Here is a 25,644-nt window from a genome sequence, read left to right as displayed (position 1 = left end):
GACAGATAATTCTCATAAAAATTAACACAAGGCTTCAAGCCTCTGCAGACAGAGAGATTGTTCTCATAAACAAAAGGCTGTAGGCAAAGTTAGTATCTGTAGGTAGTCCAGGTATTTTGACGTGTTCAACCCTAATCTATAAATTGCCTTCAGTATACAAATAATAAAGCAAATGTGGGCTCTCTTTCAAAATGCTTGATGACTAAGAACCATAACGAGGTAAATTTGGGATCCTTTCAGCCTTCCAGTGATGTCCAAGGGATCAGGAGTTTTTTGAGATAAACTGTTGTATCCCGGGGCACCCCGAGCTCCAAGATGACTCTCTAAAGCCTGTTGATCTTATGCCTTTTTTTCCACATCTAACTTCTTTTTCAAAGCCTCAGAGGCTGAGATAGAGGAGGTGACAGGCTTGTTGGGGCTTGCTGCCTCTGGAGAGGTACCGAACACAGCCTATACCGCTCGTCTCTGCATTCCTGGGAGGGTGGGGGGGGAGCGCCCAGAGATAATCTCACGGAGAAAAAAAAAAAGTGAAAAAGAATTTGCTTTACCTCTGTTACTGCTAAGAACCTTTTCAGAAAAGCCTTTACTCCTGTCATAGCAGGACACAGCCTGACGTGAGGTGACCCAGGCAAACTACCCAGCGCAGAGCGGAGCTGGCTGGAGAATGGGAAGGCAAAAGAGAAAGCAGTCGGCAGCCGGAAAAAGTGAATTTTCAGTTACGGGAGATTACAGGGAGCAGAGATCAAATTCCAGCTGCGCTGCGTGGCCGGCGCTCTGCCCTCAGGTACACGCGGGTGATTCCGCTCCGCGGGCACGGGGGAACCGGCCGGGCTGGAGGGACGGCCCGAAGGGCAGAGGGAGGAAGGAGCCGCGGCACCTCCTCCTCCTCCTCCTCGTCGTCCTCCTCCTCACTGCCCCGCTGCTTCTCCCGTCCCGCTCTTCTTCGTCATCCCTGCGGCTGCGCTGCCCCGCGGCCGCCCCCCGTCCCCATCCGTATCCCCATCCCCGTACCCCATCCCCGCGCCCATCCCCGCGCCCCCGAGCCCGCTGCGCTGCCAGCGCCCGCCGTGGGCCGGCGGGAGGCGGTGCCGGCGGGGGAGGCGGGCCCTGCCCGGGAGGACGGGCCGAGCGGGGGAGTTTATCCCACTAGAAGGGAACAGTTTCTCCCGCTGAGACTTGACAGCGCCAGGTCAGTGCGGGCTGCGGGGACCGTCCCCCGAGGTGAGGGGCGGCGGGGCGCGGGGGCAGCGGGGCTGTGACGGCACGGCGGGCGGGACGGGGCTGCCGGGGCTGCCGGGGCTGCCGGGGCTCGGGGCGGGCAGGGCGCGGAGCCCCGGCCCGCCGGGATGCTCGGGGTGCCGGGCGGGACGGAGGCTCCGCGGAGCGGGCCGGGGGCCGGCGCTGCTGCGGACGGGCAGAGCGGAGCGCTCGGCGCGGCCCCGGCGGCAGCGGAGCCGCGGGCGGTGCGGGCGGTGCGGGCGGTGCGGGCGGGATGCGGTGCCCGGGGCAGCCCGGCCGCGCTCCAGGTGCGGTGCCGGCGCTCCGGCCGGGGCAGCCCGGGCGCTGTGTCCATGGTGCTGCATGGCCGTGGGTCCGGTCCGGCCGCAGCCGTGCAGCGGAGGATGCTCGCGGGCTGAAGGGGCGATGTCCCGCCCTGCGGAGGTGGCGGTGATGGGCACGATGGATGGACGGACGGACGGACGGACGGATCCGCTGCACGGGGCAGACCGCGGGGCGTCCGTTCCTGCCGCCCTGGGGGAAAGCACCGCCAGGGCAGTGCTGGGCTCACCTGGCTCCTCTCGTAATGAATGAACAGCTGCTTTTTTTGTTGTTGTTGTTCAATTTCCCAATCGCAGAAAGCCGGGGAGCCTTTCAGAGCCTGCAACAACTGAGATGCTATGTTGAAATATATTGTGTCTTGATGGCATGCCTCAGGTTCGCAGGAGCGTTTTGTAATCTTCCTGGTGTCATTTCTCCCCAGGGTATTCTGCAGCTAGAGAGTGCAAGTTCCTGTGGTGTTGTAACTTTGTGGCACTGTGTACACACGACAATACTATGCTGACTTAACAGGGATGCATTTATTAATATCAGTGATGTAAGGCTGGTATTTATTGTGATTAAAAGCTCAGGGAATTATCAATTTCTTGATGTCCTGTGGAGTCTAGGTTCCTTTAAATGAGATGGATCAATTATAATTCTCCCTGAAATAAGCAGGGGTTTGGATTAGCCTTGTGTTTGTGACTTGCTGCCCCATCTCTGAACAAGCTTTCGCTGTAGAACCTGATTACAATGCTCCACTTTAAAATATCTATTTTCTGGTAGCAATTAGTCCATAATTTAATAAGTAATTTACCTTTTAAAAGGTTACTATGATTTGTTACTAGTTAACTAAAAATTCCCAGCGTACACCAAGCGACTGTGACATATGATACTCAGTGCTCCCCTTTGAAAAGAAGTTTCGTATGGTGTGCTCTCACTAATATCAGAATTTGGTGCATAAAGTGATGTGTTTGACATCATTATTCTCTTTGGCTGTGACAAAAAAAAAAAAAAAAATTGCTGCAGAAATTGCTTAGAGATTTAATTATGAGATTACAAGAAATCACTCCTAGCAGTGTGTTAAGGCATGTGGCACAATATAAGCATGGGCTTGTCAAGGGGAGAGAGAGTTGAAAAAATAGTTGGCACTGACTTTGAATGATAACCAATCAGAAATATAAGATAAAGGTATTTTTACACGGACAGCTTTTGAATTTGAATGTTCTTAGGCATCAGTTTTGCAAAATATCTCACTAACTAGTAGTGGTTCCGAGATTCTGTACTTATAAACAGCCTTAAGATGGTCTGGGTTTCTTAGAAATGCCTCAATGCCAAATTCCTAGATAATACAATATATGAAACATCAGCATTCAATGAAACTTCCATTACAGTATGAAATATACAAATAATAATTTCTTTCCTGATATAAATTTGTATTTCATATAATGAATTCTGAAATGAAGGCGGTGAAATATCAGAATTTAATTGAAGAATGTTGAAGCTTTGCCTTTTAACCTTCCTTATGGGACTGATAAAGACACCCCTTATCAACAGTGCTTCTAAATCTGACTCTTCTGTGGACTTTTTTAAATAACCACAAGTCCATTTCTAAGTCAATAAAATAAATTTAGGCACAGCTTCAATTACTGTCAGTATAATTTCCTACTTAGAGTAATGGCTAATAAAATGAATTTTGAAAACAATAATTTTATTGTAAAATCAAGAGAAAGTTTAAAAGTAGAACAAAAACTCTGTCTTGTACAAAGCTGGACTAAATAATGAAAAATAAACTTAATACTTTTTCACCTTGATTGGTGAGGCCCTCTTCAGGTTTTTTTTTTTTTACATGTAATCTGCTCAGAGTGGAGTTGAATGCCTTTACTAGCCCTTTTTAGTAGCCTAATTGTGAATCACTAATTGTGCATATTTGATATTCAGAACCCGAGTTTCTTTTACAAGTTTTTTCACGAGGATTTTTCCCATATCCTCCTCTGTCACGCAGTAAAAGTTTCCAGTGCAGTTACTCAAGAGGAATCGTCCTACAATTATAAATTCTCCATGCTAGGTTCTTTTGAAGTCATGGATACAATACTTTTCATTAGTTATTGCTACTAGTTTAATTTTTAAATCACTAATAGGTTTATTAAATCCAGCATGATATTAGATGATAAGTGCTAATTATTTCACACTGTATTTCCATAATGATGTGTCATTTTTCAACAGCAGGGATCTGTTTTTCAGGTGCTTTATGCCAAATCTTTGTGTGTGAGTTAACTTTTTGTGAGCTAACAAGAGAAAGAGTTAGAAATAATCCAAAGCCAGAGAACATTGTTGTACTTAAGTCCTACTCCTCATGCTGCAGACAGAACTTGGGGGTTCCTATTAACAGGTCACTTCTTAAGGACTTCATTTACAGAGTACTTGGGGAAAAAAAATCTCCTCCTTGTCCCTGTCTTTTTCCCTGTGGAGACTTTTCCAAGGCAGAAAGAAAAGTGAAAGAGCCGTAAGATTTGTCTTCGGATTCTTGGGAATATGAAACGTAAATTGATACCTACATTAAATGATAAATCTCTTATATTTCTTTTGTCTGTTCCCCCCTCCACTTTTTATTTTCTACAAAGGGAAGAGCCCAGGGAGTTTTTTCAGTTGTGCTTTGTTTTAAATGGGAGGTAGTCCCTCTTTTTGCTGCTTTGACGTGCCAGGGACAATGTAGAAAATGCTGGTGCTAAGCAAATTATCACCCTGGTACTCACTCCTGTGGTGAGTGGGGCTTGGGATGCTCCCAGGTCTTGCAGGTAGAAGGAAATAGGAAGGAGAAAATAAATGTGGCAACCATAGGAAACTCTACATTTCTGCTTCAGCATCAGCTCTTCTGCTGCAACATGGGCTTTCCTCTTCCTCCCGCTACAAAGTTTTCAGCCCTTCTCACACTGCAGGGCAAATTATAATAAATCTGTCGTAGAGTTTTGCTCTTTCAATTTAGGGGGCGGGGGGGGGGGAGAAAATTAAAGCAAGGCCTATTCTGCAGTCTTCCTATCTGGAAACTTTCGCAGAACTGAAGTCAATTTGATGATGTTCACATTTTTCTCCCACTCCACCCACACCTTCCATTATATTATTTGGCCTGTTTGCCCTCTCATAAACCACTCTATAGAACTGAACTAAACAATGACATCATTCTCCAATTAAAATTCATGATACATGAACTATATAGATATTTTTAATTACCTGTGTTGCAGTAGTACCTAGCAGCCTAGTCCAGATTGGGGCCATCTTCTTACTCAAATGAAATAATTGCCCCTGTCCTCAATATTATGTGATCTATGACATGAGAATGCAGAGTTCCACATTTGCAATGGAGACACAGTGTAGGAGGGAGATTGATGCAAAATATGAAATTTGAAATTTCAGTATTTCCATTTATAGAGAGTAAATAGTGCTTACAACAGTAACAGATTCTAATCAGCATTGTGACAGAAAACGTTAGGGATATGTGTAATAAATCCCCAAATATACAGCAAAAACCACCTCAGCTTCTAAGCAGTATCCTCTTCTCTTTACTTGGCAGTTTCTCAAGCTTTCCCTGGAACTAGGAAAACTATCCCCCTTAGACAGGGGAGGATAAGGAACCACCTCCAAAGCCGGGCTGTGAATTTCTGGAATGGACTAGCAGGAGATGCTCTGTGGACTTGAATAAGCCACCCCCTTTCCTCATGACTAAGCAGATCTCCTCCATGCCATGCAGTCTGCACATTCAGGACAAAGTCTATGAATTCAAGTCTCTGAATCCCAAAGTCTACTCTGCTGGTTGATAATTAGCAATTTACAAAACACAAAGCTGCCGGAGCTCTGGGGATGTATGTCCAGCATGAGTGCCCTGCATGGCTGCTGGGGTGAGCACGCGTGTGGGGTTATGGACGTGCTTGTAGGGGATGTGTGTGTGTAGGGAAGGGATTAACCCTATGTTAGGAATGGCTTCCTACTTATCTCAGCAGTGCTGAAAGGCTGTGTGTAATTTCTGATAGCACAGGATAATAAATATTGGGCAATATCCCAACAGAAAATGTACAGAACCCTCCAGTCTAGCAAAGAAACTTCTTGGGTGGGTGGAAGATGCATAGAATCTAAAAAAAAAAAAATAGAAATCCCCGCTTCCTTGAGGTCAGTGGTTTCAGTAGGATCAGGTTTGCAGTGATAAAAGTTTAGTCCTCTATCCAGTTTGCTTCCATGCAATTACTGCTGAATTACTGCATGTCTGTGGGTTTAGTACGCTCAAAATTGAGGGTCCGGCTCTAAAGGAATTGCTGTTTGCTCAGTGAGACTAAATGTCTGAAATTAAATAGCCATGAGTACATATTCTAGCTAAAGTCCTCCATGTTTTTCTTCAAAACCTGTAAGAAATGCCAGTGTAACAGGAGGAGTTTATTTATCTGCCTTTTTTAGTGCAATTTGTGTGCCATCAATTTCTTAACGTATTTCAACTCCAAATGAAAGGCCAACATTCTGCTACAGACACTGCAGTTGGTATTAGTTTATTCTACACTTCAAATTAGGCATGAGTTCTACTTTTGGTCTTCTAACAGCTATTATTATGCCATTATAAAATAGTCGACTTCGTGCTGCTTTAGGGGTTGTTGGAATTTCATGAGCTCTGTGGGGACTGAAGTCTTTCCTCTCTATCACAGATCAGATTGTGACATGTTTTAGACTCCCTTTTGCCAGAATCCTACACTTTTTTATAGACCTCCAGCTCCAATCCCTCTAACTTACCTGGGTGTATAAAATTCTAAATGCGTGATTTGCATCCCAACACTTTCAGCTGTATGGAATATTTACCTGGGATAAGGCAGAGCAGGGGAAGTTTTCTTATTGCATCTTGTGTTTTTCCACTGAGTTTAAGCATTTACTTCGCAGAGAATTTCACATTTGCACAAAGGAGTCCTGCCCAGAATTATGATCTCGTCTTAAAACTTTTTACACGATACGTGATTACACTGCGTTGCATAAAGTGGGATTTTTATGTTATAATATTGCACGAGAAGTCCATAGTACTTGTGTGTTTGTTTGGATTTATTGAACAGAGAGGTTGTGTAACTGCTGTTACTATTTGTGGCTGGGTAGCAGCAATTTTGAAGTTTGAGAGGCTTTGAACTCAGGTTGCCATCTGTATACAAATAGACTGATGAACATTTTCACTGCCTGTGCTAGGGGAATATTTTAATAATGCTGTGAACCAAGTGCTCAGCCATGGTGCTTTGAGAGAGAAGTCAGGCTCACCAAAAGACTCACATTGTTCCACCAAAAAAAGGAACTATGAAAAGAAAAATGTTAATTACAGGCTTTAACACTCACACCAAGATCTTCTAGTAGGGGTGGTCAGAAAAACAGGTTTTACTACCTGGACCTGGTGCTTTGTGGTGCTATCTAATATGGGGGCTTGTGGAAAAATGCAGCCACTTCTATTTACTGCCTTTCATAATGTACATATTTCCTCATGATAGGTTTAGGTCCTGACTTTTTATGTCTACAGTAAATAAAACTGAGAGTTTATCCTTTCATCTTGCATGTGTTTTCCTTGGAGTTGCTGTTCCCTACAGTGGTATTTCAGCTACAATATTTTATGCTGAATCTCAGCTTTTAAGCTGCATAGAAACATGTTATTATGTGGTACATTGCTAAATTGATTTTTAATCCTACCTATGAATGTAAAAAACAAGAAACCCAAATTTTATTTTCAATTACACCCAGAGAAATCTATAGATAAGCAAGTACTGAAGTACATGAGGGCAAAAGGTTGCTTTATTTACTCAGAATTTATCTGTATTCTCCATTCTCTAAACTTATTCAGGACCATATGTAATGAAATTGGGAGAAAGTTTGAAGAGGCTGCAGCTCAGGGTCTCATTGCCTTCAGAATGAGGAAAAAAATGTAATATTTATTTGTTTTCTAGCATGCAATATGTCTAAAACGAAGCTCTTGCACTGACTTAATGATGCAGCTACTCCTCCAATCCCCCAAAAGTTAACCCATGACAGGAGATGGATTTATTTCATGGAGACACTAAAGTTCTGCACGGGTTTTACTGCTTTTCTTCCCTTTGTCCCTCCCAGATGCCAACATTTGCACTTGAACTGCATATCTGAGGTGCCTTGTTTGTCCATCAAGGCATGGTAACGTATTTGAGGCTTGAAATGATTAGAAATGCTAAGAAAAACAGGCTAGAGTTTTATTTCTTTTAAATATCCCGCAGTATTGCCAACATAAATAGGGTTTGACAAATGGGTGCATATTGAGGGTACCCATACAGAGGTGCTGACTTTTTGGGTTTTGCCTAGAACAGGATTACGGAATGTGGAAACAAAAGCTCTGCAAATGTGCTTTCACTTTCAGAATTTCCAGCTGTTGCTGAAGATGGTTTGAGATGATAAACAAGATGAAACTTTAAGCCTTATTTAGAGCAAAAGGGTTTCACATTAAATCAGTTCTCTGAATGAAACAAGCACCATTTAAAAGGTTTCTTTTCCTGGATTTGGATTGGGGTTTTTTTTCACATTTACACTGCAGCTATTGCCAGAATTGCTGAATTGGCCTGGAGTGGATTCTTTAGTACAGATCTCATCTAAATATGAGTTGTTAATTTGACTACTGAACAAGTTTCCAAATTGGTGCTACAAAAGTTTCAGGTCTTGAATTTAAAATAGGAAAAACGCAAATATTCAAAAATTCCATTGGAAGGCTCAGGATTTTTACCAATGGTTTCAATGTATTTTTCATTATTAAGGCAATGCAATATAATCTCCAAAAGTCTGGTGGAAGCTTAATTAGTAGTTCCTAGCTTGCTTATTGGGGAGGGGGGGTGGTATTATCATCATTATTATTATTATTATTATTATTATTATTATTATGCTGTTTACATTTAAGAAATGCCACTGGAAGCAAATTCCACCCCTGCTTTGCCAGCTTCTTGGAGCATTCATTGTGCTGGGAGCCCACCAGTTGTCTCAAACTGGTGAATTGTTTTTGTGATGCAGGGAAGAACATTAGGCCATGATGCACAGGAGACCCAAGAGGGTTCCTTGCCCAGTTTCCTTTGGGCACTGCCCAAAATTTGTTCCCTGGGCCTGCCTCATGTGGCCAGTTTCACCAGGATATTTGTTATGTTCCCAAGATCTGCTTTAGTGTCGGGCTTTTTGCAGGAATCCAACCCCTGGGATAAAACATACACTTGAAATCGTTGCACCCAGGTTTTTAGCTGGGATAACACATCAGGTTATGCAAGCTGCCTTCTGACACAGGTAATGACATTTGAGGAATTATTTTCTTAGATCAGGATTACTGATTTATTAAGAAATAGTTACAGCACAGTTGGCGTAGGCAGGAATTCTTGACAGTGCTGGAAATACTGGGAAACCCTTCAGTATCAAGAACCCATTTTTCCTACAGCAAAGATATTTTCTTGTGGGTGTCTTCTTGAAAAAATTTTGGCAATGAAAATCGTAATCCAAAATTTAGGAATATTAAAGATCTGGCTTGCCCCACAAACATACCTTAATTTTTAATAAAAACCACGTAGCAGGTGAATGTCAGAGTCCCCAGCAGCAGGACCCATTATGAAATGAGTCTGTGTCTATCACTGTTTTCATTGGTGTCTGTCAGTTTTTTAATGAGTCACAGTTTTGTTGAGAAGGGCATTTTTTTATGCAAGAAAAGAGTTGCACACAGCACAGCAGCGCTGTGAGCTGTACACAATCTGCTGGTTCATCCTTCGTGATGTAACACTGAGGATGTGGAAGTCATGTGCACTTCTTTCCATTCTTTTTTTGGGTCATCAGGGTGCCAGTTTCGAGTAGGTGAGAGATCAGATGAAAACCCCAAAAACTGCTGGGTATTGTCTCAATTCTGGTTTTAAAAGATAACGACATTACCAGTGCCCTCCTGGTTTACAATACTCGTAACACGGAATTTATGCAGAATAGGTGGAGTAATGTGCAATGTTAAGGTTGGCTCCAGCTTTTTTCAATCTTGTGAAATAGCAAGATTATCTTTAATCTTAATAGAGGCTACTGGTGTGCAGTGTGATTAGATTAATTGCAGTGGTGGATTAGGGCAGGGATCTAAGGCCAGTGTGGGACTTCGGAGGCTCAGCAGAGAAGGGAGCTGGGAAAAAGGGAAGAAGCTGTCCACAGTGAATATCAGGAAAGGAAATTAATTAATTAATTAATTAAAGGAAATGTCAAAGGAAGGCAGGGGGAAGATTAGCTACGACTGCTGGATTTCTTTATTTATTTAGCCCTTTTTATTTTTGCCAATGAAAGTATTAAAAAACGGGGGAATTCTTTAAAAAAATACAGATGTTTGAATTTCTTTCTCAAAGCTCAAAGTTTATTGTTGGAACCTCCTTGATTTTGAATTCTTCTCTCTGGTCTCTTATGAGATTTTCAGCTTTTCTTGGTTTAAGATATGCTGACAATGCCATAACGTGGTCTTTCACTGTATTTTGGCATCCCTACTCATTGTTCTTTTTCTGCCCAAGTTCGCTCTGTTTTTTAAATCTAGCCTTACTTATGACTCCTCTGAGAACAGGAACTGTCTGATATGCTAACAACAAGTGACAGCTTTCCTGTCACTGAGGACAGCAGAACAGGCAGTGAATATTGCTGCAGCCTGAGGTAAGTTTAGAATAACAATACCTCGTCCGTACACTAAATTTGCTGTCCTGGAGTGTGCCTACGTCCTCTGACGCAGGCTGGGCAGCAGATTCCGGTCTCCTCCCCTCTCCAAGAACAGGAAGGCACAGCACAATGTTAGAAAGCATGTGGCAATTTTGAATTTCTCCTCCAGCTTGACCCTTAGACACGAGGGCAGCTCTTTTGTTGGCACTGGTGAAACAGCTGTTCTGGGAATCTCCACTGCATGTTACAGTGACTGGATTTAAATTAAAAAAACAAAACCACAACAAATTGCTAGATGTGAAAACAGTGAGACCATCTCTCCCTTTCCTCCCCAAAATTCTGTTGGGAGGAATAAAGGGAGGAAAAGGGTTGAGGTGAATAAGGGAAGAGAAAATAGAGAGAACCTCTAATTGTCCTGGAAGGAAAGCAGATAAAAGCAAGGAGGAAGAAGAAATTGATGCAGGCATGGTTGCCACTTCCCTGACAATTATTCCAGGAAAGGCTAATGAATGTAGTAATTATACCTGGCAGTTACTCTGTGGAAGAAGGGAATTCTCTGGAGTCCAAAACAGTAGGAGTGATAGAGCACTCACTGAGCTATGAATATGGAAATGAAATAAAGACAATGCAGGCTAAATGCTAAATAGCATTGTTGTCTGATTCCAGGGTGTCATTTAAACTGTTGTATAGCTCCTCGAAGAAAACATCCTCTGAGTAAGAATTCCTGAAATTAAATCAGAGAAAAAAATTGGGAAATCTACTGCAGAGAGGAGTGTTGTTTTGGGAAAAGTTACTGACAGAGCCCATAGGATTTTCCTCCCTGCATCTTCTAAAAGCCATTATTCAGAGCAGGTTCTGTTATTTCCTTCGGTGCTGAGCAGCAAATCTGAAGAATAGGGAGTTTTCCTCTACTTCCATGGAGAATGTGGATTATCCTAAAAGCTGGGGGTGATTTTGAGGTGCCAGTGTGTTCTTCCCTATTCTCAGAGGAGAGGGTGAGAGAAATATTAATAATTATAAATACTAGTAATTATTAATACTTATAACTGCTTTCCTGTTTGCTGTAGTATTGCCATTCTTATATTGTGGAGCCTTGAAGCAGCAAAATGTTTCCTGTGTTTTTATGAGACACGAAGATCGATGGGTAAATGCCTCTGTTAGATGGCAAATACAGGAATTTGATCATTATCAAGAATAGAACGTAGAGTTTTCCATCTCTGCAGGGTTTTTTGCACAGATATTTCACTGAAATGAAGTGCAAATTTGGGAAAAAAGAGGTCAGTGCCTTTATTAGTGCTCAGTAAAAGGGTGTACGAGAGAAAAGCATCTGTGGTGAGATTTAGGAGAGTCTTGTTCACGTTCACACTGGTGCTGAACTCCTCCAGAGTTGTGAGAACCCACTACAGGTATTCCCAGCTGGCAGGCAGCAACTGGGGCCACAGGCAGGAAGAAAAGCTGGTTCACAGTTAAATAACTGAGTGGATCTGAGGAAAACCAAACCAGAACCCCAAAGCAGCGACATTCCCCAGTCTCAGAGCAGTCTCGTTGAACACAAGGGCTTGAACCATACTGGTAAATCAGAGTGCTGTAACTTGGGCACAGGTGCAGGAAGTGGAAGGTTCAGTGGATAGATTCTTAGAATTGTCCCTGCTCCAGTTTCAGCTCAGCCAATTAAGAGCCATTCAGTCACTTTCCTGAAATAATTTGGACCATTTGCAAAAGACCATTCACAAATTGCCACCTAGTTTGGACAACTGAGTTTGATAATGAGAGCAGGACAAGCATGGCCAGAGTGAGAGTCCTGGGGCTCCTCAGTTCATTGGTAGAGCTGAAATGGAATCAGCTGAAACTCCCCTCAGATCTGTTATCATTTCTTTTTAAGTTTCTTGCTGCCCTCAGAGCAAGGTGATCTGTGCCTAATGTTCCACTTGTAGCTTTTCAGCTCTAAAAGATTCGGGTTAGGGTTTAGATTAGTGATTTCAAATGTGGAGATTTTTCTAAGAAAGCTTGTGGCACACAGGAAGAAATTGTGTATTTGGTAAAGTAGAGATCAGAATTTCATGAAAAAAAATGATCTCTCTAGGTCGTTTTAGCCCGTGTTGTCTGTTCATTTGGCTGCCATGTAAATAAATAAAAGAACACATTAAGCAAAGCCCAAAATCTTTATAAATACTCTTTTCTAACCCTGTTATGGGAGCTTTGTGGCATGATGGCAAAACTCCTTCTCTATTTATCCATCTGCCCTGAGCAGATATTAGTACAATACTTGTATAGGATACAGTCAATGCCCTGAAAAATAATTTGACTTTTTATTGTCCTACTGTCTGTTCCAAGAACTAGAGACAGCTGACATTGTAGCTCACCTGTAAAGAATACATTACAACTTGCTTGCTCTGAAAACTCCTCCTGGCTCGAGTGAAAGCGCAGAGGGCAAAGTTATGAAATGTGTGCACAAGGTGTGAGAGAAGGGGGTTAGACCTGGGTAGAATTCAGGGTTCTGATCCTTCAGGACAGCAGGGCCAAGCCACACTGACTGATTTGCCCCAAATTGTGTCAACGAAAACAATAAGGGAATTTTTAATCTTTGCTGTAATTAGACAGCACAGAGGTGTAAAATCCAAAAGATGACTGTGTAGTTTAACACCTGAAAATTTGAGAGCTAAAATACTTGACAGTGTAGCCACCATTCTAAACTTCATTTCTGTCATAAAAGTTGTTAAATATTTTAACTGTTAATTCCTTTCATCTGTGTGATCATTGATTCAATTAAAGAGCAGAAATTATCATGGTTTTTTGAGACTTAAAAAAAATGCATCAAGAACCTTTTACAGGTAGTCAAACAGGTGAAGCATTCACGAAGAAATACACATTAAGTTACAAGATTTTTCAAAAGAATGAGACACTGACTAATAAAAATACGGCAATTCAGAGACTCAAAGCACAATTTCAGATGAAAATTTTAATATTTTAACTTCACATAATTGACTGGCAATCTCAGAAACAGCATAGAGAGGAGGAAGCTCTGTTTACCTTTGTAAGGGCATTGCCTTGAATATGGGAAACCAGAGATGGGGAAAGCATTTATTTATATGGGAAAAATACCCCAGGGCTCCTCAAGCCCTTTTGCTAATCTTAATTAAAGAGTAATTTTTCAGGGAATTTCTTAAAAACAAAACTATGTCATTTTTAACCACCTCAATCTGGCTAAACTGAAAGAGGATGTGTTTAGATTGGCTATTAGAGAGAAATTCATAATTATGAGGGTGGGGAGACCCTGGCACAGGGTGCCCAGAGCAGCTGTGGCTGCCCCTGGATCCCTGGCAGTGCCCAAGGCCAGGCTGGATGAGAATTGGATCCACCTGGGACAGTGGGAGGTGTCCCTGCCCATGGCTGGGGTGGGACTGGATGATTTTTGAGGTCCCCTCCAACCCAAACCATCCTGGGATCCTGTGAAGTCATCACCTTGTTACGTGTGGTGAGGCAGCAGCACAACTACAGCCATTCTAAACTGGAAGAGTAATCCAGAAATGCAAAGTTCTCCAAGATCTTTTCCTGTTTTCTGAACCTTTAAGGCATATTTTTCAAATTTTCTCCACATTGGAAAACCTTCGCTAAAATGGGAATTAAGCCATAAAAATGGATATCTGGTGTGTTACTATCAAATCTAAATTTTCCAATTTAAGTGGTTTGTAGTAAGACTAACACAGACAAATAAAGGAAATAATGTGGGAATTGTTGTGGCTGTTAAAAAGTGTCATTCTGTTCTTACACAAATAGTTCTTTGAACAGTAGAATCGATTCCCTTAATTTCCTATGGATATGTCTTTTTGGAATTCTCCATTTGGATTTTTTGATATATTTTTTTTTTTACAAGTTGAGCACAAACTGTTGCTCTTTCAGTGGTGGCAGCAGCAACGATTTCAGCCCTTTGTGTTCAAACTCCTCTACATTTGGAGTCAGTTCTGGCTGAAAACAGCCAAGGCTTTCCGAAGCCCTTGGGATGAAGAGAAACAGCCCAACAAAGACACGATAGGAACCAGTGAAGATATTATAAGCTTTGTTTTTTACAATCACATTATCAACTGAAAAATTATTTTTTAATGGGCAATATTTGAATCAATCTGTTAAACAAATATTGGTGGTTTATAACGCGTTCCAAAATTTGGAGTATTCCGCATACCTTTGGGATGTGCTGGCCAGCTTCTGGAGCCACTGAAATATGGGAATTCTTAGGAAGTTCCTCATTTCAGAATGAGGCTGTATGTGAGTATCTTACTACAGGGAACTGGAAGCACCAGAAATCCCACAGGGAAGCACGTTCCCTTTTGGTAAATTAATCAGGGCTTCCAGAGCAGAAGGCCCAGAAAGGCATCTAAACATTTCCAGTTTAGTCTCAATTGCTTTGTCAATCTCTTGAATTTCCTTCCTCTGCATCTGAGCTGTTACTCAAAAATTGTTTCAAATCATCAATTCATAGAGCCTGAAACTTTTCCAAGAGAATAATAAAAAAGCAGTTTGTGGCCTCTGGGAGAGTAAATTCCAGGGTTAATTTATAACTAAAGCAAATGTATCTATAAAAAGAAGAAAAGCTCCATAAGAATTATGTTAACAAATGACAAGAAAAAAGAGGCTTGATAAAAGATACCAGGACTTGTTTGGCACCAGTGATTTTATGACTGAGGAATTCAATTATAGGTGTGTTGGGAGTACCAAATCACAATTCTTTAAATTACTAATGGGAGACAAAGCTCTTTATCATGGCCTGAATGTGTTCACATGAAATGTTCAGTCCTGCCCTCTGTAAATAAACTTTTAGTGCTTACACTATGCATCTGCACTGGCTCTGTGTCACCACAGTAAAAAAGATACTCAGTGTCTGTTGAATCACTCTTCAAACACTGCTGATACCCTGCTGTACTAGAAAAGATGTTATCCACCAGATCCCTTCCTGTAAGTTCAGAGTGCTCAGCTGGCCATTTTTTCCTTCTGTATTCTTTCCATTTTCTAGAGTCGTGGTGGATTTATTTGCAGGAAAGTTCAGCCCGTGTGACACCAGGCTGCTCCCAGCGATAGGCAGCGAATGCTATCGCTGGGGATTTATTTACTCTCTTGTTGGATACCTAAGTGTCATAGAGGTCTTGGGCTGGTGATGCAGATAATGACTTTGTACTTGCCCAGGAGAGACAGATTAGGCCGGGATCAATTGCACATCAGCTCCTGCCTAGAGCCTGACACCGTGTGAAGGCTGTCTGCTACCTGCTGTGGGAGCAGCAAACCCGTATCTCTTGTCAGCCACGGAAGGAGGAAGGGCTGCTGCTGGAAATGCAAATTTCACTCGTGGGGAGATCCCCCTGCTCACAGCTGATGCAGGGAAGTGCAAAGGACTCGTTCTGTGTGCTGGTGGAGTTCCAGCAGGCTGGGCATCGCTCCTGGAGAGCTGCAGACAAGGAAACTTGTAAAGTCGGCGGGGCTGATGTAAGGTTCCTTTGAATCTTCGTATGGTGTTGTTGGCTGTGTCATTGCCATGACCTCCAAACACCCTCTTTACTGTGGCAGGGTTGTATGAATGTTCTGTGCACAGTGCCCACCCCAACTACTAAGCCAGACTATTTACATGAAAACTTACACAAAAAGTAATTCGCTTTATTTCGTCATCACTTCCTTTTCTTCTTTTGGTATCTGTTGCTGAGAAAAAATGTTGTTTGCATAGCAAAGGTTTAACGCATGAAACTTTCACCCTGAATGGCCAAAAAGCAAAATACGTAATTCTTTTTGGTCATCTCTTTATTGACCAACTGATTTCACTTTTAGTGAGAATATTATTCTCTCCTAAATAAAAACTTACTAACAGTTGTTGGTTCTTACCATCTTGACCATTTGAAAATTTTAAAATATAAGCAACATCATTCAATTTCTAATTATTTAACTAATTCTCTTTGTTGGTTTCATTGACAAAGAGGCAAAACAGACTAAGAAGTGTTGGAGTTCCCCTGTCTTAAACTATTAAAAGTGTTTATTATATATAAGTATTTAACCACTGTGCCTGGTAGCTTGTTAATTAATTTTGAGAATTAATTTTTCAACCTCCTGCTTTTAGATCAGGTCCATGAAATCCAAGGAAAGTGTGTGAATTTCTGAGACAAAAATCTATATTGTGAAGAGGAAAAAGGAGTGCTGGAGAGGTAAATATTCCACAAAGGAGTAGGAATGTATTCCAGAGACAAGCCGTTATCTTGTGCCCTGGTGCTCTGAATGCAAGAGTCCACAGGCCCTAAAACTCCACACAGATGACACTGGGGGGAAAAAAAAAGGTGAAAGATTCAGGGAAATACCTTTGTTGTGTTGCTGGGGTTTTTTTTTGGTTAATTCCCTCTCAGCCTCGAGGAATGCTCTGGATGTCCGTGCTGCAGAAACGTATGAAAGTTGTCTCTGTGTGGAGCTGCCATTGCTCTTTGCCTTATCTGTGAAGGAAACACAGCAACTCCCTCTGGGGAAATTTCATCTTAACTTGATCTTAAAATAAAAAATCAAGGGAAAGGTCATATCCTAATAAGCTGTGCAAATCTAAATTCCCAGGGAGCTTCAAAATGACATTGTATGACTAGGGCATTAACAATTTTCCGACATGTATTTTTGAACTGCTTACAATAGTGGTTTTAACATCCCAGAACTAATAGTAAAAGCAAGATACAACTGGCAAGATGCAGGATCCGGCTGAGCCATGTGATTCACAGCATCTGGCCCATTGATAATCCAGGGGAGCTGACACACAGAATGGAATTGGCAACTCTCTCTGCTTTCATTGAGATGTAGATCTTGGGAGGAAGCTTTTTACTGCCCACTTGATGTGTTGTTGTGGTCTCAGGATCAATAGTTTGCACTTTTTCCCCAATCTCAGATTATGGAGCAGTGATTCCCCCAGATTGTCTGAGGAAGGAGGAGGTTCAGTTTGGTGCCTGCATGGTCTGTATGTCTGTGTTGCTGGAGATTTTGGGTTTGGTGTGGTCAGATACTGACCAGGAGGTCCAGCATTCCTGTTAAAAACAGATGCTGCCATTGCTGTCCTGTGAAAGGTAAATTAAGTGAACTGATGGAGATTTACAGCCAATTTCAAAGGAGCTCATATTTGTCTTCAAATTATCTTGTCTGGCTCAGTGGCCATATATATGCAGAGCTGTAAGAAATAATCCATAGTTCCAAAATTAACCAAGTCCAGTACAAGATTCTGCCTGAAACATTTTGGAAATCAAATTAGATGATTGTCTAATTGTATTAGTTTTACACACCATGCCACAGAGGTTTGGGCAGCCCATCCCTTGTATTGGGAAGGTGTGCCATGAGGTTAACACTGACTTCTTGGAGCCCAGCAAAAACCAGAGCCTGCTTTACAAATAGTCTAATGTTTAGCCTATTTTGTGATGCTGTATTGGTAGGAGAAAGTGAAGGTGAGAGACCAAAACCAGGCTCTAAATTCACCAGCCCTGCCAGTCTGGGTGGGTGGAATGGAATTAGATCATAGTTGTGCTTATTTCCATCCTAGTCATGTCCCTCTACACCAAGCACATCACTGTTGGTGAAGGGTCACCTAAGCTGCTGCAGAATAATCCCTTAGTTTGTGCAGAACGTAGGGATGAGGTTTAAACCAGCTGCTCACACCTTTGTTACACAGAGGACAGGAAGGGGTAGGTGTGGGAAGCACTCAGCTGCTGGAGACCCCTTCTGATCTTGGGGATTAGAGGTGATCCCAAAGGCTTCAGGGGCAGTTTTGCTTCAGGAGTGTCTCACCCTGATATTCAGTGTTCTGTTACACTGCTCTGCACTGGATGGAATCCAGATGTCCCTTCAGAATTTACTTTTTGGTGATACTCTCAGTAGTACTTTAACATGGTTCTTTTCAAATACAGCTGGATCTTTAAAGAGATCAACCATCAGCAAACAGAAATTTGCAGCTATTGGTATTTTTTGAGCAACGAAAGAAAACTGAGAACAGTAAAAAGTGCCAAAAGCTTACCCTCAGTCCACATCAGAGCCACATGTTTAGCTGTTCACACGCCTGCTTGAGGGGTTACAAGAAGTCACAGCAAAGACTTTTAGTTCCTCACACCAAACTTGCTTGGCTAGAAAAGGAATCTCCTTAAAAGAAAATCAGGGTATGACAGTAACCATTTATTGCAAGCTGAACTGTTGGTATTCTGACCCAATTGAAGATAAATTGCTGATTTAAAAATAAACCAATCCAGTTATCAAGTATCCCAGAGTCTCTGGGCAAAATTGCAGCTTGTGATTTGTGGTTTGTGTGTGAGAATGGCACATGTGTTTAGATTAAAGAAATATAGTTACACATAATTATTCAAAATAGCACTTCTCAGGAAGTTGATTAATATGTTTTTCAGTATAATAACTTATTCCATAAGTGTTGTAAAAAAAGAGAAAAGGCAAGAAATTAGCTGTCAATGTTATCAATGTTAGTATTTACATTTTTGGCTTGAATTCTGGTGCATCCTTACATTTATCACAACATGAAACTGAAAGATTTGCTGTTAGCTGCCCTCTTAGATTACTTGGAGAAGAAATTCCTACAGCGTTTTAAATATAGCAAAAACCAAGACGATGACAAGAACACATGACAGAGAAAGGAACTGAAATTTTCTCAAAATCTCTTTCTTCCCCTCTTTTTAATGCTGTTAAAATTTAACACAGCTGCTTTGCTGCTACCACTATTGTTAATGTTGCATAACCTTATAATTATTAATCTTTTTGAAACACTGTTAGAACTTGATTATACACTTTTCTCCTCAAGTGAAAGCAGCAAATGCTGTCAAAGACAGGAATGGGATGGCAGTTCAGCTTTTTAATGAAAGCAGGTGAGTTTCCACGAACTGGGATCTCTAGGGACAGTTGTCATCTCATACACAGAGTTTCAGAGGATTCCAAATCCATAGGAGCAGAGGTGGCTGGGGCACACTGGGATCTTCTGATAGACACTCCACTCTCTCCACAATATTTCTGTGCAAAATGCAAAGTGCAGGGTTTTAATCATTCAGTCAAGCGTTGGTAGATTCCTTCAATCTGGAAACAAATCTACAAAAATGACTGGTTAGGATGAGCTGTTAAAAATAGCAGAATTGTGAAATTATACATAAATAGCTTTCTCCTAAACCGTTCTTAGCTGTGGATCCTCCGCTTTCCGCTTGTGTCCTCCAATGATGTCACTTTAACTCTTGAACATTTCTTGTCAAAAATAGCAGGGCCAGTTTCCATCTTCCTCCAGCAGAGTGATTGGGGCAGGGCCACGGGCCCTGTGAGTGTCACGGCGTGTGCCAGGGCTGGCACTTGCCACGTGCTGGCACTCTGGGTTGGAGAGCACCAATATTACAAACAGAAGAACAAAACACACACACGTCTTTGAAGGGTTTGGTTTGCCTCAGAGGCAAAGAACGGTGGCAAAGCCATGGAGTGGTGTTTATTGGCAGACACAGGAGTTTGTTGGAATACAAACAGAGCCTGCTTTGGGGATGAGGGACACTCCCAGGAGTGACAGGCAGCTCACAAGTGTGGAATCGTTTTCCACACCTTGGCAGGTAAAAATGTTTGTTCCTTCGTGAGCAAAGCAAGGCAATTTCAGTGGGGGAGTTGGAAAAAAATTTATTTCGAAATAGGCAGGTTGACAAAAGTAGGACCAGGTCATATCAGTGATATTCTTAGGCTATTAGTAACACAGAGAAAGAATTACCCAACAGAAAACGAGATCAAAGAAATTTCTACCTTTTAGTTTTCAGACACATTAAAAAATCCAAACCATGCCAGATACCTTATTAGAAAATACAGTAGGTTTTTGAAACTGTAACAAAGTCAGGACTTTGTAGAATTTCACATTAATGTATCATTATGCAGGTTATATTTAAGTTCTTTTTGAAGTGCATTAATGATTTTGAAATTAAATAAAAGATGAAATCGTGTTCTTTCCCCACAAATATTTTGTCTTTTTTATTGTTATAAAAGGGCTGCAGGGGGAATATTCATCTTTTAGTTCAGGTTCAGACAGCACTTACCCATTGTGTTTTCAGTAAGTTACTTCTGTGTTCTTAAGGGAATGGTATCTTGGGGTTTTTTTTTTTTCCCCCTTGAAAAGAACATTTGGAAAAGAATTAAATATTTCCATCAAATTCTGTGCTGGGATGGGGCGGCCTTTTCTCAGCAAACTGTGAGGGGTGGGTGGCAGGAGCATTCAATAACTTTGTGTAACAGCTGAGTGAGTCCCCTTCTTTAGTTATCACCTGAAGTCGTGCTGATATCCCTTATCTGAGTCGTGGATTGTGGTACTTTCTTTAGAGTGGTAGGGGGAGTTGAGTTATCAGTGTCAGATGGCAGAAGGAAAACAACGTAACTGGAAAGAGTTTGATTTGCCCAATGTATAAAGTGACATCCAGGACTACTTAGAGTTTGGTAGGGAAGCTGTTGGCCCATAAACTTACAATATTAACCCATTTCATTTAGTTTAGAGCTCCAGATAAAGCAGTTCTGTTCTGGGGCTTTCAGGTATCATTATTTTACAGTAACTCAGACCCTGGGTGCTGGATCTGAGGCTGTTTGGGTTTGGTTTTTTTTTCCTCTGCTCAGTAGTTACTATAGTTTTAAGTACCAGTTTGCACAAAGCTTTTTAAGGTATGTAAACCAGAAAAATCCTAATGAAATTTCTCGATTTTTTGCTGCAAGTAGGACATACAATAACACAAAAGGAGGTACATTGGTGCTAACTTAGTGCTGAGTTTTTATAGTGGATGCTTTAGTATTCTTTCTCCCAGCTTGCTATTATTTAGTCAAACACAGGCTTTCAAATTAATATTTATAAAAACAATTTTCAATGCTAAATTTCCTTCAGAAACTTCCCACCTATTTTTTTTTTTTTCTGGAATAAAACACCGAGCACAACGTTACTTAATGTTGTACTTTATGCTGACCCCAAAAAGACAAGAATGGGGAAGATTCTCTCGAAGCTTGTAGTCCAACAGGAGACTCAAAATGAAACTGTTCAAGGTAACTTAAATTCGGAGCACAGCTCCACGTTAATTTCCTGGTGTTCATTAAATACTTCTCAGAGTGTTGCAATTGCAGTTACAACAGCTCACCCTCCCCGTGCCCTGAGCCCACGCTCCCAGCCTGAAGTCACCTTGAAGGGGTGGTTTGAAAGCTCCACGGAAAAAATAATATTTAGAAAGATGGAGCACATGAGAGGCCAAGAACATTGATCTAAAGGTGTGATAAGTATCCAACACTATTGAGAGCAATCATTATTGAATCGCATGTAAAAACATGTCAACATGCTTCAGCTGGGAATTTTTTGGAGGGTCAAAAGTACAGGAGTCAGGTGACAAGGGATTGCTCTCTTGCTGAAAAGTGGCTGAGCAGGTTGGATGCTTTGCAGTTCGTACAGTTGAGAAGGTTAATTTTTTTTTCATATTTAAAAGATGAAAGAGATACATTTGTGCAACAGATGATAGGTGTACAAAAGTTCATGTGTCTTTATTACTACATTTCTTAGGTGGGTACTCTTAGTGTAGGGTGGAAAACCTGCTGTTGGAGATAATCACTTTTGGGGGTCGGCTTTCCTTTGCCTGGTGTTTGTCTTTTCAGAATTATGTTGGGATGTCACCCCTGGTTCCCCTCCAAGCTGAGGAAGGTCTGCTAGAAGAGTTTCAGCCCCTAATGAAAGCACCCTTCAATAACTGTGTGTAAATAACTGCATTCCCCACAAAATCTGATGAATTTGAGGGGCAGCTGAAAGAGGAGAGTGGTGAATGTTCAGCCCTCTTTGGTGCTGTTTATCTGCTTTCTCAGGCTTTGGTGTGCTTGAATTATCTTGCCATCACAATGGCTGTCCAGGCACAAAGAGCATTATCTTATAGTGGCACGTATCAGAAATTATATCTGTTTCTATACAGGAAGGGGTGCTTGCTGTTCCACTGAGAGCTCTGTATTTAATGCAGAAATAATGCTCAGCACGTCTACGTTAATGAATGAGTTTTGCAACATGGTGCTTTTTAACTTTTACAACTTGGTGATTGTCCAACAGATTAAAATATTTTGCCAAAAACCAGGACTCGGTCAAATCATGTGGGCCCTCCATCCAGCCTTGTTTTACATTTTTAGTGTTTGGAAGATGACAGCTTCGTGGTGGAAACGACTCATCCCAATAGGAGAGAAGCATTTTTATGGATTATTTGCAGTGTGTTTGACTGCCAGGAAAAACTTTAAAAGTGGGATTTAATTCAAGGAATGAGTTTAAATTCATATGGCATATTTTCCTCCTCCTCCTCTTCCTGTGGGAGTATTCAGTATTCTGCCATGGCAGGGAACTGCATTTAGGATATTAATGAGTGTATTTTACCCTAGTCCAGTTGTGTGCCTTATTATCTCATCTCTTGGAAACAATACTGAAGTTTACTGTCTTGTGAACATTGAAAAGCACTGACATGACAGAGTCTGAGGAGAGAAAAAAATCCCAGGCTTCTTCCCAACAGTACTGTGCATCCCTAAATTCCCTACTACTATGAAGTGGATTGAGAAAACTCCATGTGGTTATTATTATTATTACAAAAATTCGTCAGGGTCGGTATCAAATTTATTGCACCTACAGTGTTTTAGAAGAAGAAGATTAACTGGGTATCATGCACATACCATCTAACATTTACTATTAAAGTTTTTAACATTTCAAAAGCAAAGACAGACTTTGTACTCTGAATTCCATAATGGAGTACAATTGTTTAAAATTTCGTACTAAATTGATACCTCAGCTGTTAATTACTGGCTAAGCACCATTTCCAAAGAATGGAGTCTATTATTAATATATTCAACAGCATTAAGAGACACGGTGATAATGACCTAATGAAACCAGATAAGCAGTGGAGCAGGAGATTGTCCTGTAAATAGCTGTGGTGCTCACACATGTTTGCTGTGTGCTCTGCCACACTACCTGAAATCCTGGATAATCTCACACAGGCTTAGGGAGCCACAGAGGAACTGGCAAATTTTCATATAACACACCACGTGTGAGCACAGGATAAACTCACTAAGTGTTTTTGTGCCGTGCTTGAAGGCTTCAGACAGAGCTGTTACCTACTGAAACATCAGCAGGCTCCTGGCTGACAGTGCCACTGGGGCTTTGTGGTGCTGGGAGTTTATTTTATTAACTCTGGCACAGCACTGTCCCTGAAACAGTCATTTTACACAGGAAATAGGGCATTTTATGAGACCCCAGTTTCTTACGGGTCTGTATCATGACGTACATTGCTTTATCTGTGTGCATAGATGTGTATGAGATGTAATTTAATAATATATCTTAGCTAAAATAGCCCTTTCTTCGCCAAAAACTGAGTTTTAAAAGTGCTTAACTTGAGGAAGGTGTTTCAATGCCATTAGCAGGGAGGCAATGTTCAAAATGAGTGTTTGGCTTAACTTTGACCCAACCACTGAATTTCTGTCGAAGCTGGAAAACTTTCTGTTGACTTCAAAGTAGGTTTGACATCTGAAAGAACAGTCACAAGTCATGCAGATGAAACTTCTGAATGGCTCATTTGCCCTTAAAATACTTTTAATGGCAAACACGGTATTTTGGAATTATATGGATGTCTTGTAGTTGGTAAAACTTCCGCTAGACCCAGCAATACAAAGCCTGCCCAGTATAAATACATGGCAATTATTAAAGTATGTTGAGACTTGGAGCCAAGCACAGGCCTGAGAATGTGAACACTCTTATCAGCTGAATTGTGTGGTGTTGTTCCAGTTGACAAAGCTCTGCTATCTTGTGTCCCACACAGCGTTTTTGGGGATATTTTAGAATCAATGACTTCCTTCAGCCTCAGGAGGCACCTCCATGGCTGGAGCAGACCTTCCCCTCCACTGTTTGCCAAAGGGGGCAAAGGGCTCTCCCAAGAAGTCAGCCCTTGCTGATTACAAAATCCAATGTGATTCATTGCCTGTCTATCAGGATCTTATTTTAAATCACAATGATTCATAGAGAGCAACGCCTACATTTTATATAATGAGATAGTTTTACAATACTGCCAGCACAAGTCAGGGATGTGCTGTTTGTTTCTGCTTTCCTCAAATCCCTCAAAACCAACAGGAGCCACAGCTCAGTTCCACTGAGGCAAGGAAGCACATTGTAAATGCCAATTTATGGTCTTTGCCCATTAGAATCCTACAGAGGTGTATTCTGATTTTATATTACCAACCAGATGATACCTTATTTTTCAGATTTTCATGCTTCTGGAGGTGTATTTTTTTTTTTCTGTTCAAAGAAACGAAATAACAATCATTTCTATTTTGAAGAGTGGGAGGGATTTTTAAGACATTTTCGAACAAAAGGCATTGGAAGAGAAATCTTTCATCAGGGTTACTTTTAGTTTCAGTACATGGTGCCTCACAAAGCATGACTGCAACTAGGAAAGTGCAGTTTTTCTGCTCAGGGGTTTCTAAAAGCAGTTTGAGGATCATTTCCCACAAACTCTGAATCTGATTTAACAGAGCAGAAGGGATCTCCTCAGCTCAGTGTTCTGCCACTGCTGTGACTGCAGCACAACACTTCTATTTCTTTTGTAGGCAGACTTTTACCACCAGGAGCCCAACACTGTCACTTCCAGAAATTTGTAGTTAAGCTCTCCATGATTTTGAAGTGCTGTTCCTTTTAAATCTGACCTACCCACCCGTGAGTTTTTCGGATTATAAATCAATATTTCTTATATAGACATTTCCCATCGTCCAATGTTCTCAATTTCTTTTTAAGCTACTTGAGCACAGCCTTGCAATCAGTTTCCTTTGTACCCTGAAGTTTCATGGATTTCTATCCAGTATCAGAATGCAACAGAGCCTACATTAACAAATTAAAATAGGATGGTAGAATTTGTAGCGTATCTGAGTAGCCTGTGGCATTTTTGAACTTGTTTCTCATTTGCAATTATATTTACAAGGGTTTATGTTGCTGCAAGGGTATAAAACGTTGCTGTTCTAAATAACCCAGGCCATTTTGTGTGAATTCCATCGAATAGAAAATATATTTAACACTAAACAGCTCTATTATTCCCTGAATGGGCTTTCCTTCCTTGTTTCTATTAACAACTACCTCTTAAACATTGTGGTAAATTTTATGGACTGTGCTTTTAGTGAGCACAGCTTGTAGTTATAATTCAGCTATAGGAATAAAATACATTTCCTACTGATTTATGAGTTGCTTTTTTTTGGTCTTTCCAAGTGTTTGGATTTATACATTTTCTCCTGGTGGTTTACTGTGCAGCCTTGCTGAGAGGATGAATGGGTTGCCTCCCCCTTTACCTTTCATTTGGCTTTTTGAAGGCTGTGGCTGTCACTGGGCTCTTGCAAATGGCCCTTGCACTGGGATTTCTGGGCCAACCAGCCTTCAGCCCTGGTCAGACT

General features: G+C 41.4%; 1 protein-coding gene across 1 annotated transcript in view; it reads left to right on the top strand.

The window, feature by feature from the left end:
• Nucleotides 1-1,181: 1,181 nt before the first annotated feature.
• Nucleotides 1,182-25,644, top strand: part of PPARG (peroxisome proliferator activated receptor gamma) — a gene marked incomplete at its 3' end in the record, with an annotated part of 50,630 nt that continues 26,167 nt past the window's right edge. Inside the window, exon 1 of the mRNA XM_082288545.1 lies at nucleotides 1,182-1,221. The remainder of the gene's footprint in view (nucleotides 1,222-25,644) is intronic.

The sequence above is a fragment of the Coloeus monedula genome (genome assembly GCF_965178545.1).
Source record: "Coloeus monedula genome assembly, chromosome: 11".
In the NCBI taxonomy this organism is placed as follows: domain Eukaryota; kingdom Metazoa; phylum Chordata; class Aves; order Passeriformes; family Corvidae; genus Coloeus; species Coloeus monedula.
This window is presented reverse-complemented; position numbering and strand designations above follow the sequence as displayed.